We start from the raw sequence: 10,774 nt of genomic DNA on the forward strand, positions 1-10,774 counted from the left end.
CGGCAGCTATTAAACTGTCCGTCTTTGTATTTAGCCAAAAGCTTATCCTGCTGCTTCCACATTCTGCATACAGCCAATCTGTGCAACTCCCACTTGACTGCACGTTGGTTTTGAGTAGCCCCTGGCATTTGACAGTCTTGGACTATCTGTACTTTTTCTTTCAGTGAGAGACTTCTTGGCATTTTGTCTGTTTCTGCCACAAAAAAATGATGCAAGTAAGCAGAGGATGTGATGTCATGACATCACAAATGTTGCTCTTACGTGGCAGCTATGTTGCTGTTCCGAAGTGGACAATTCATGGAAGGGAAAGTGTTCCCAGGGGAAATGTTGCTCGTAAGTGGCAGTTGCTCTTACAAGGTGTTGCTGCAAACAAACGTCTACTGTACTGGGATTCTATGGTGGCCTCCTTGGCATTAATCTGATTTAGCTCCCCATAGTAAATACATGCACTGGGAGTGTTACTGGAGATCTTGTTTTTGTCTTTAATGTTTTTGTAATTCTGCCAGAGTTCTTTAGCTCTGGCATCACACTGAGCTATATCCTGGGAGTTTCCAGCACTTGTTGCAATATGTACACATAAATGTTTGCATTCCAGTGACTCTTGGAAAGATGGAACTGGACATGCTCCTCTCCCTAAAGAGCAAGGAAATCTAAGACTTCTGGATGGGACCATTTAGAAACATGGATGTGATTGCTATAATGAACTTGGCAGGTGAACTTGACATGACCTTAAATTACAAATAGGCAAGCATGGGTGTGTGCTAGCATTTTTTAAACAGACAGATTATGTCCAGTCTAGATGACCCTGTAGTTGTCGAAGGCACACAGACAGGCCAATCCAGTGTGAAAGCAATGGTGAGTGGGATAGCAGTGGAAAGACGCCTGAAGTGGCATAGTTAATTTTAAATGATGATACATCCACACAAACCTTACAGCTATATAATTCATTCCAAAATAGTTATCACTTCTAAAGCTGATTGATTAAAGTGGGATAAGTTACCTGATAAAAAAACAATTTGTGGTGTTGGACATAAGGCAGCTCGTGGTAAAAAAAACTAAAGATATATCAAAAAGCTTCCCTTTGTAGACAAGGCCTAAGAGTGCAGCCCTCTCTGTGACTGTACCTGGGGTACAAAACATGCCAATCCCGGAGGACCTGTCAGGGCTCCCTGGGCGTGTACTTGTGATAGAGGCCTGTTCCTTCAGTCAGGCTCCTTCCAGGAATCAGCCCCTTTCAGCATTATAGCATCTTAAGTCTTTTACCTGCCAGTCAAACAGTAACCCACTGGTAGCCAACATTAGAATAGTCCTTCAGTCATGGGCATCTTCTTGACCACATGTAGGCGAGTGGGCTGGCTCACCAGTGTGGGGAAATAACCAGTCAGTCCAAGTCATTTTATAGCCCTTGCCTCAGGGCTTTGCTTATTGTCTTGAAAAAAAGAAAATGTGGAATGACAACCTAAAGGAATTTTCCAACAAAGGTTGTGGGCTCCAGTAGTTCAATGGTCAGGGCCTCTCCTCAGCCTAGGGAAGTCCACAGGGCCTACTGCCTGCTCACAGTCCTTTTCTGCATTACTTGCAACCTGGACTTTAGTTACACCAGAGCACTTTCACTATATCTTTAGCTGAATCCCATAACTTCTTTGTGGGACTTCTAGAGCCTAAAGAGTCAATACCAAACTTCAAAGCATACTTTAATATTGAAAAAAACTCCACCATCTAAAACCTCCCCCTTCTCCTCTTTTACTCAGGTGCTGTGGCATGCTGTGAAGGACGGTACTGCTCACGTAATTGCTTTTAAGGTTCATCATTTTTTATCTGCTTTTTCTGAAATGATAGTTCTGTCTCCCTTGTCCAGATACTTAGCAAGTGAAGCAGCTTCTGGAGACCGTAGCCACCCCCACCCATTTTTTCCCCAGGTTCTGGGACAGGTTGCAATGACATGCAATTGCAGAGGTGTGCTCTTCTAGAGTTTTTCATGTCCTCTTGGGTTTTTTAAATATCCTCTTCAGGGGATAGATGTGGTTGGAGGGAGAGGTGCCCCTAGTATTTTGTTAGATGATGGCCAAATGTGCTCTAAATTTGATGACGGTTCAGCTTTTTTCAGCTGCTTCCATTGGTGTCCAGTAGATGGCACTGGTTTATTACAAAATTTTCATGGTTCTGTTTTGGCATCATGGATAGAATGGCTGAATTTTTTCTTCATGGTGGCCAGCAGGAAGCTGATGAAGGAGCTTGAAGAAATCCACAAATGTGGAATGAAAAACTTCCGTAATATCCAGGTTGATGAAGCTAATTTATTGACTTGGCAAGGGCTTATTGTTCCTGACAATCCTCCATATGATAAGGGAGCCTTCAGAATGTTCCACCTTGTATTTAGCTGTGACACTCCGAGTACATTTCCCAGACCTGAAGAAGAGCTCTGTGTAAACTCGAAAGCTTGTGTCTCCCACCAACAGAAGTTGGTCCAATAGAAGATAATACTTCACCCACCTTATCTGTCTTTTACTTCTACAGTCATTCAAGCAATGTCAATTTAACAAGAATTCATTTCAAGCAGTTTCTACTGTTTTCTGTTCAGTTCAGGTTACAAAAAACTAACTTTTCTAGAAGTATAAATTCCTTTTTTAGTAAACAAGTGTATTATGTTCTCCCACACTTGGGGGGTTTGTGGGTTCCTCCAGCAGTTTGTGCAAGCATTTTCTGCATTCTATAGGTTGTGCCTGATTGAATCCTTCCAGCCTTGGTAATCACCTGGGAAGGATGAATAAATTGCTAGAATTTCTTCATGGTCTGGCATAGCTTGAGTCTCTTCTGCTGTGATTGGCTCACTAGGTAATTCAGAACAAGGTGCTCTGCACGGGCATAAACTTTTAATAAAAGTTGCACCACAGTGTATTCAGCCTTATACAGAAGAACTTTATGGTCACTGTCCCAAGGCAATTTAAGATCTAACTGGAGAATATGCTCAACTAAGTAAATGTTGGCTGTAGATAATAGCTTTCACTCTTTCTCTGGTTGGATGCCTGACACTCAGGCTCTTTCCCTCTTCATCCCATAGTTGTCTTCCTCCCAGACCCAGTGAAACAGAAATGCTCAAGGAGCTCTTGCTGATGATATGTGACATGGTGTCTACAGTCCTCATTGCTTTCTATAAGGATAGGATCTGTTGTGTTAAGAGGGTGTCTCCAGCCCAACAAGAGGTAGTTGTTAATGAAATACTTATTTGCTATTATAGCTAGACAATTGGAGGATTGGGCCAAAAGAAATCTGATGAGGTTCAACAAGGACAAATGCAGAGTCCTGCACTTAGGACGGAAGAATCCCATGCACTGCTACAGGCTGGGCACCAACTGGCTAAGCGGCAGTTCTGTAGAAAAGGACCTGGGGATTACAGTGGACAAGAAGCTGGATATGAGTCAATAGTGTGCCCTTGCTATCAAGAAGGCTAATGGCATATTGGGCTGCATTAGTAGGAGCATTGCCAGCAGATTGAGGGAAGTGATTATTCCACTCTATTCGACACTGGTGAGACCACATCTGGAGTATTGCGTTCAGTTTTGAGTCCCCCACTACAGAAGGATGTGGACAAATTGGAGAGAGTCCAGCAGAGGGCAACAAAAATGAGTAAGGGGCTGGGGCACATGACTTATGAGGAGAGGCTGAGGGAACAGGGCTTATTTAGTCTGCAGAAGAGAAGAGTGAGGGGGGATGTGATAGCAGCCTTCAACTATTTGAAAGGGGGTTCCAAAGAGGATAGAGCTAGGCTGTTCTCAGTGGTGGCAGATGACAGAACAAGAAGCAATGGTCTCAAGTTGCAGTGCGGAAGGTCTGTGTTGGATATTAGGAAACACTATTTCACTAGGAGGGTGGTGAAGCACTGGAATGGGTTACCTAGGGAGGTGGCGGAATCTCCATCCTTAGAGGTTTTTAAGGCCCGTCTTGACAAAGCCCTGGCTGGGATGATTTAGTTGGTGTTGGTCCTGCTTTGAGCAGGCGTTTGGACCTCCTGAGGTCTCTTCCAACCCTAATCTTCTATGATTTTATGATTTAAACAGTTATGTATGGTTCAGGGTTTCATGTCAAGTTGTCGCTGCTTTTTTCCCATTGTAACCACCAACACTACAAATTTTCATCTACCTTTTATTAAAGGCACAGTACAAAGGAAAACAGTTAAAGCATTTGAAATGTAAAGTGTTACACCTTTCATTTTACAGTATTTCTTCCTTCCTTTCCCTTAACTGAACAGTCATTTATAGAGAAATCCATTTTGACTTTTTAAAAAATATATTAACTGTCCTTTTTGGGGAAAAGAGAAAAGGTTAGCTGGATTAGAGCTGTTGTTGTTTGAAGTCTGATCCTGTTTCCTTTAAGACAGAACAACACAAAAGGGAAGAGAAAAGAATAGCAAAGAGAAAACACAGCTTCTGTCTCTGGTGCTGACTTATTTGCGACCTCGCTGCTGGCCCAGCACGCAGTCTGATGAGCTGTACCATCACAGGTGCATTACCCTCCATTAGCCTTTGGCTTCATAGGGTCGTTCCTCAGTTCTTGGCAGCAATTGCTGAGGGATATATTGTGCTTGAAGGAATTCTTCTATTGAGCATTAAAAAGAGGAAGTCGTTATGAATTCCTTCACAGTATAAACTGCAATTCTTTCTTAGCTGAGGTTTGTCTTGATGGAGTGTTTTATAGCCAGGTGTGATGCTGTATGGAATATGGGTGACCATTTATAATACTATTTATACCAATATTACAAAATTGCAATGAATCTTACAAAATATGCCATGTAAGGTATCAGTTGAAACGGTTTGATTTGCTAAGTATGATAATCATGTTTATATATATGTATCGTCTTTGTATTGTGAGTTATAGAGATGTGTGTTATATTGGTATATCAAATTTGTGCTGTGCACAGCAGAAATGGTTTCTGAAAATCAGGGCTGGCTAGGACAGGTTGTTTAGATAAGACTCTTTAATACTCTGGAAGCCCTTTTCACAAGCCTCCATCCATATCACCTTGTCTGGCTTTCCTTTCTTGATAAGGTCTGTTATTGGAGCAACAATATCACTAAACCCCTTTACAAACATCTTGTAGTAGTTGGCTAGGCCAATAAAGGATTGGACCTGCTTCTTTGTTTTAGGGGCGGGGCAGGTCAGCTTTTTAATGGCTTCTACTTTTGAGGGTTCAGGGTGAACCAACCCATTGCCCACCCTGATTTCCAAGTGTGACACCTATGAGGCTCCCATCTTACATTTAGAAACCTTAACAGTTAGCTTAGCCTCCCTAAGGGCTGGTCTATATTACGAGGTTAGGTCGAATTTAGCCGTGTTAGGTCGATTTTATAAGCAATGTGGCTACACAACCAACCCCATTCCGTCGACCTAAAGGGCTCTTAAAACCGACTGCTGTACTCCTCCCCGATGAGGGGAGTAGCACTAAAATTGACCTTCTTGGGTCGAATTTGGGGTAGTGCAGACGCAGTGTTGTGCAATTCGACGAATTGGCCCCCAGGAGCTATCCCAGAGTGTTCCAATGTGATCGCTCTGGACGGCACTTTCAACTCCAATGTAGTAGCCAGGTACACAGGAAAAGCCCCGGGAACTTTTGAATTTCATTTCCTGTTTGGTCAGCGTGGCGAGCTCAGCAGCACAGGTGACCAGGCAGTCCCAGAATCGAAAAAGAGCTCCAGCATGGAGCTATCGGGAGACACTGGATCTGATTTATGTATGGGGAGAAGAATCTGTGCAAACAGAACTCCGATCCAGCAGAAGAAATGCTGATATATATGCCAAAATCGCCCAGGGCATGGTGGAGAGAGGCTACACCAGAGACACACAGCTGTGCCGTGTGAAGGTTAAGGAGCTCAGGCAAGCCTACTACAAGACAAAGGAGGCAAACGGTCGCTCCGGGTGAGAGCTCCATACATGATGCTTCTATGATCAGCTGCATGCCATTCTAGGGGGGGACCCTACCAATGCCCCACCACTGTCCGTGGACACCTGCAAGGGGGGAATCTCACGCAACACGGAGGAGGATTTTGTGGATGAAGAGGAGGAGAATGTGCAGCAAGCAAGCAGAGAATCCGTTCTCCCCAGCAGCCAGGAGCTTTTCATCACCCTGGAGCCAATACTCTCCCAAGGTGGGTTCCCGGACCCTGAAGGCAGAGAAGGCACCTCTGGTGAGTGCACATTTGTAACTACACTACAGGGGTTAAAAGCAATTGTGTTTAATGTTTGATTTGCCCTGAAGAATTGGGATGCATTCGTGGCCAGTACAGCTACTGGAAAAGTCTGTTAACGTGTCCGGGGTTGGAGCGGGAATCCTCCAGGGACATCTCCTTGAAGCTCTCCTGGAGGTACTCTGAAAGCTTTTGCAGAAGGTTTCTGGGGAAAGCTGCCTTAGTTTGTCCTCCATGGTAGGACACTTTACCACGCCAAGCCAGTAGCAAGTAGTCTGGAATCATTGTAGCACAAAGCATGGCAGCAAATGGTCCTGGGTTTTGGTCGCATTCATGCAACATTTGGTCTTTATCTTTCTGTGTCAGCCTCAGGAGAGTGATCTCATTCATGGTCACCTGGTTGAAATCGGGGAATTTTTGTAAGGGAACAGTAAAAGGACCCCGTTCGTGCTGGGCTGTTTGCACTTAGCTAAAAGGGGGGAGGGGTGTGCCGCACATCCACTCCAAAACCTCATCCCCTCCTTTTAAACAGCAAACCCAACCGGCATTGATTGCTATGGGAAAGGAGGGCGCTGCAGTTTGAAACCATTCCCACATGTTATGAAGGCGGAAGAAGCCAACCCCGCGAACCCTTTGGCTTACCATGGCTGCCTGGAAACCGAATTCTGTTGCCCAGCCATGTGTGATGTATCACCATACTAGCAGGCGCTCAATATAAAAGGCAAAATGTGACCTTGTACCTAAAGCACATGTGCTGTCTGCTGTGAATTGCTTGATTCACTGTGAAAGAATCTCCCTTTTGTTCTCAGAAATGTATCTTCTTAAATAGTATTCTCTTTTTCTATCCCCCCTGCAGGTGCAAATGTTTCTATGCTCCCCGTAACAACTCCATCCCTGAGATTATCGCAGATTAGAAGGCGAAAAAACTGCACTCGCAACGACATGTTTTCCGAGCTCATGCAGTCCTCCCGCACTGATAGGGCACAGCTGAATGCATGGAGGCATTCGGTGGCAGAGGCCAGGAAAGCATACAGTGAGCATGATCAGAACACGCAGGAGGAGATGTTGAGACTAATGGGGGAGCAAACGGACATGATCAGGCGTCTGGTGGAGCTGCAGGAAAGGCAACTAGAGCACAGACCCCCACTGCATCCATTGTATAACTGCCTGTCCTCCTCGCCAAGTTCCATATCCTCCTCACCCAGACACCCAAGAACGCTGGGGGAAGGCTCCAGGCACCCAGCCACTTCACTCCAGGGGATGGCCCAAGCAACAGAAGGCTGTCATTCAAACAGCTTTGATTTGTAGTGTGGCTACAATAAACAATGTGGCCTTGTCCTTCCCTCCTCCTCCTCCACCCCACCTGGGCTACCTTGTCAGTGATCTCCCTTTTTTAAAAAAATAAAGAAAGAAAGAATGAATGGATTCAAAACAATAGGGACTATTTCCTTTCCCTGGCACATGGCAGAAAAAAAGTTTCTCCAATAGCGTGTGGTTTCCCAGTATTAGCTATCCAGTATGACACAGCAAAAGATGCCTTAAGAGCTTTCTCATTTGTGGTTACTGCCATTTTCAGTACTGTCTTCTGGCCCTGTAGCTCTCTCAGCTTTCACTGAAAAAAATAGCGTGGTTTTGTTTGACAAGAACTGTGCTGTGCCTGCATGTGCCGCAACATTTTAGACAGTTTTATACTCTCCTTTGCCAGAACTTTGCCACACAACACACACTGTGGCCATGGGTCCTCCTCAAAACAGTCCCTGTAAATCCATATTCCAAATACTTCAAATCGTATTTGCAATTTCTTAGTTTTTTACTGTTCGAATCCTTGTTGTCAGCTCTTCTTTTGCTGCAAGTGGCAATCAACTCCCCTTCCTTACCCCCCTTGCCACCACTTTTCTTCAGAAAATTGTCCATTGGTAAAATTATTTCTACAGCAACTTTTCAAACTAGCTTCAACCACAATGTGCTGAGTCAGTTGCTAGGTAACCATTTCAGACAGTTCTGACAGACACGTGCCTGAGTAGAGAAAGTGACGCATTATAAAATAAAATAACTTTAACTTAATAGAACCACTTTTATTACTATTATTATTGTGTCATTTGTCTTTGTCTAGGCAACCCCATTAAAACAAACTTGTGATCCACTCTGAGGTCATGACGCACAGCTTGAGAACCGCTGCACTAGAACTTCTAGGTTAACCTCCAACGTAGCAGGGTGTAGGAAAATGAACAGGAGTTGGAAGGCTGTTGCCAAAGTCCTGGCAGACCTGTGTTACTGTGAAGTACCAGAGCAAGGGGAAGACACCAACCCAGGCCCAGGACTGGGGTTTGCCATTTCCTGACTGGAAACACAGACCAAGCTTTCACAGGGCAGCTGGATGTGAAGTGTCCCAGTTCACCACAGCACAGGCTCATTGCCAATTTTTCTCTGCTTCAGAGAGACGAGGCTGGGCTTGGCTAAACTGCGTAAATTTGGGCTGGGATGGGGACACCGGGAGTTGGCAGACCAGACCTTCTGAGGCTGGAGGGGTTCGAGATGCTGGCCTTCTCTAGGCGGCATTCCAATAGGTGGTTGTCAATCTTAATACTGAGTTTGATCAAGGTGTCCAGACCGACCTGTGGCTCTACTTGCGCCAGCTCATCATCGATCTAATCTTCAAGGCTGATGCGGGAGTGGTAGCGATGCTCAGCCTCGTTCCATGTGGTGTCAGCTACCAGACGCCAAAACTCTGTTACATAATTAGCAACTGGCCATTGTCCCTGCTACAGAATCTAGAACAGTGGTTTTCAAACTGTGGGTCATGACCTAGTACTGGGTCACGGTGGTTCTGGTCAGCACCACCAACCGGGCCGTTAAAAGTCCCGTTGGAGGTGCTGCCTGGCTAAGGCAGGCTAGTTCCTACCTGTTCTGACACCGCGCTGCGCCCTGGAAGCGGCCAGCAGCAGGTCCTGCTCCTAGGCAGGGGGGCCACGGGGCTCCGCACACTGCCCCCGCCTCGAGCATTGGCTCCGCACCCCCATTGACCAGTTCCCGGCCAATGGGAGATGAGTGGGGAGGTGTCTGCAGGTGAGAGCCGCACAGAGCTGCTTGTGTGCCTCCACCTAGGAGCCGGACCTCCTGCTGGCTGCTTTCAGGGCGCAGCACAGTCTGCAGTGCCAGGACAGGCGGGAAGCCTGCCTCTGCACCCTGGCTGTGCCGCTGACCGGGAGCTGCCAGAAGGAAGCCCGTGCCCCAACCCCACGCCCCAATCCCCTGCCTCAGCGCTGAGCCCCCCCAAACCTGGAGCCCCCTCCTGCACCCCAAATCCCTCATCCCCAGAGCCTGCATCCCCATCCCAGAGCCCTGACCCCCTCCCGCACCCCAACCCCCTCCCCCAGCCCAGAGCCCCCTCCCACACCCTGAACCCCTCATTCCCGGCCCCACCCTGCACCCCAACCCTCCTCCCCAGTCCTAAGCCCCTCCCACACTCCAAACCCCTCATCCCCAGCTCCGTTGGGTCGCGGACATCAACAATTTTCTTCAACTGGGTCGCCAGAAAAAAAATGAAAACCACTGATCTAGAGTGCATCCTCAGCTATGCACACACAGCTCAGGTCATCAAAAATTACCACTGTGGCTAGAACAAAGTCCTCAACTTGCTTCAGGAGGTGTCTAAACTCTTCCAAGAGCAGGGAAGCCCAAGCCAATCCCTTTCCCAGTCAGCAGGCTAAGTCCCACCTGAGATTTGTCAGCGGGAAAAAGACTGCACTGGTCCATAAAACCATGGAACTGGCTGTGGTCACTGCCAAACTTGTCTGGCAGGGGAATTTTAGGTTCCTGGGCGGGGGGGAGGAGGTGCAGGTGACACAGACTGTGCCTGCAGCGCAGCCTTCTGCACCTGAAAGGCGTCTGCCTGAGTCTGTAAGTTCTATAGGGCCCCCCTATGTCAGATAGGGAGATGCTGGCTTTAACCCAACCCATTCCTACTCCCCTTCTTTACCTTCTCCTTTTTTGTTGGGCTGCTCAAACTGTCCTGTACTAGGGCATGAGGAGTAAAGCCTAGTGGTCAGAGCAGTGGTGGTCAGGCCTAGTAGTCAGAGCCGGAATCAAGACGCAGGAGTCAGAGTCAAGGGTCAGAGTCAGGAACAAGGAGTCGGAAACTGAGCAGGGGAGCAGGCCTGGAGCAGGGCAGGAACAAGGTGTTCTTTTCTTTGCTAAGTCTTTACTTTAATCAACACACATTGCCCAATATTTTCTATAGATTGTTTGGTTTTTTTCATGCAACAAATCTGCTAGCACATGAATCAAAGCATGTAGGTATTCCAGACTTATATGACCATACTGGTGGTTCAGCTCTTCCTGTGACTTGGGATTACCTTCAACAAACATTGCAAGTAACTCAATAAAATTCCTCTCATTATGTGAATCATTGCTCTCATCAGGGCCGGCTCTAGCTTTTTTGCTGCCACAAGCAGCAAAAAAAAGCGCCGCCCCCGCCCCCAGCCGAACGCCGCGCCGCCGGAACCCCCCCCCCCAGTGCTCGCCCCCCCCCCCCCCCCCCCGCCGCGCGCCGGAGCCCACCCCCCCCCTGCGCCGAGCGCCGCCGGGACCCC

The sequence above is a fragment of the Terrapene carolina genome, unplaced genomic scaffold (genome assembly GCF_002925995.2).
Source record: "Terrapene carolina triunguis isolate 2854851 unplaced genomic scaffold, T_m_triunguis-2.0 Scaffold69, whole genome shotgun sequence".
Taxonomy (NCBI): domain Eukaryota; kingdom Metazoa; phylum Chordata; order Testudines; family Emydidae; genus Terrapene; species Terrapene triunguis.